Source organism: Carassius gibelio, chromosome B3, assembly GCF_023724105.1.
Source record: "Carassius gibelio isolate Cgi1373 ecotype wild population from Czech Republic chromosome B3, carGib1.2-hapl.c, whole genome shotgun sequence".
Lineage (NCBI taxonomy): Eukaryota > Metazoa > Chordata > Actinopteri > Cypriniformes > Cyprinidae > Carassius > Carassius gibelio.
In genome coordinates, this window is record NC_068398.1 from 41,903,540 (window position 1) to 41,905,511 (window position 1,972).

A 1,972-nucleotide genomic window follows, 5' to 3' on the forward strand; every position below is an offset into this window, starting at 1 on the left:
ATATGAATACAACTAAAAATAATAACATGCTTAATCAGAATAAAAATTAATACAACAACTACTAAATAACTAATAATAACAAAACACATTTCCATTGGTGTATTAAAATTTAATTAAAAAAATATCAAACAAAGCACATATATACATTTAATTAACCTTGAAACTTCATTTATTTAAAGCAATTAACAATAAAACAAAAAGTTGTCTTTAGCTGGATTCGAACCTGGGTCGAGGGGAGCACCTGCAATAGAAAACAGTGTAATATAAATGCGTGAATTTACCGCAAGAAGAATCACTGCGCGCATGCTAATGAAGATCTGTCTTTGAACGTCAAATTTTACCCTTTTTTTTCTTCATTTTTTCTTTCTCTTTTTCCCCTTCTCTTTTTCTTCCTTCCCTCTTTTCTTCCCTTCTTCCCCGTCTTTGATGGACTATTGTTCCCCAGCTTAAATCCAGCGCCTTAGACCACTCGGCCACGCTACCAGGGTGATAGTTTCTTTCCAATCCTTTTTCCGCCTTCCGCCTTCCACCTTCCGGAAATAGAGGCAACGCTACCACACTAAGCCCTTTTCAATGAGTAAAACTGGCTGCTTCCATCCTTTTGCCTACTTACTGCTTTCCACTGTTATTTTATTCAAGCGATTTTTCCTGTTTTGAAGTAACTTCACTGTAATGGTAAACTATTGGCGTCAGAAATGAAACTCCCAGTAGTCACTTAACCACAGAGGAGAACAGTGCCCAGGGAGCAGGACTGACTCTGACTGCTTTAGCAGAAAGGAGATAGGCTGAGCACCTGGCCGCTGAAAGGCAAAGTGTACTCTCACCATGTTTTCAGAACCTTCTTCGAGTACACACAGGGCCTCTGTAATTAAAACCACAGCTGGCAGCAGCAGGATTCGAACCCATGCCCCCAGAGAGACTGGAGCCTAAATCCAGTGCCTTAGACCACTCGGCCAGGGTGATAGTTTATTTCCATTCCTTTTTCCGCCTTCCACCTTCCCGAAATAGAGGCAACGCAACCACACTAAGCCCTTTTCAATGAGTAAAACTGGCTGTTTCCATCCTTTTGCGATTTTTCCTGTTTTGAAGTAAATTCACTGTGATGGTAAATTATTGGCGTCCCTGCTTCAACACGGTGCATCTGTAAGGAAAGAGCAGAGGCCGTGACAGGCTTTCAGCACCGACTGCTTCTTCCCATTCCTTTTTTCGCCTTCCGGATATAGAGGCAACGCTACCACACTAAGCCCTTTTCAATGAGTAAAACTGGCTGTTTCCATCCTTTTGCCTACTTATTGCTTTTCACTGTTATTTTATTCAAGCGATTTTTCCTGTTTTGAAGTAACTTTACTGTGATTGTAAACTAATGGCGTCCCTGCTTCAACACGGTGCATCTGTAAGGAAGGAGCAGAGGCTGTGACAGGCTTTCAGACTTGGCTAAAATGCAAGGAATGTAAAAGCGGCTGAATTTGGACGTTCACGCAGCATCACTTTGCGCAGTCACAGCAGTCTTCCAAAAGCATAAATTGGCAGCGGTGGGATTCGAATTCACGCCCCCGAAGAGTCTGGAGCCTTAATCCAGCGCCTTGGACCGCTCGACCACGCTGCCCTATGCTCATGTGCTCTCCATCTCGCTATGACGGGTGGAAAGGCCTCCCTGATGCTGACTAGAACAGATCAACACAGGATTGACCAAAATCGTCAGCAATGAAACTTCCAGTAGTCACTTAACCACAGAGGAGAACAGTGCCCAGGGAGCAGGACTGAGTCTGACTGCTTTAGCAGGAAGGAGATAGGCTGAGCACCTGGCCGCTGAAAGGCAAAGTGTACTCTCACCATGTTTTCAGAACCTTCTTCGAGTACACACAGGGCCTCTGTAATTAAAACCACAGCTGGCAGCGGTGGGATGCGAACCCACGCTCCCAGAGAGACTGGAGCCTAAATCCAGCGCCTTAGACCACTCGGCCACGCTACC

At 44.5% G+C, this 1,972-nt stretch overlaps 1 non-coding gene across 1 annotated transcript; it reads right to left on the minus strand.

The window, feature by feature from the left end:
• Positions 1-1,890: 1,890 nt before the first annotated feature.
• Positions 1,891-1,972, minus strand: trnal-uag (transfer RNA leucine (anticodon UAG)). Its single transcript has one exon. It is a non-coding gene; the product is annotated as a tRNA-Leu (tRNA).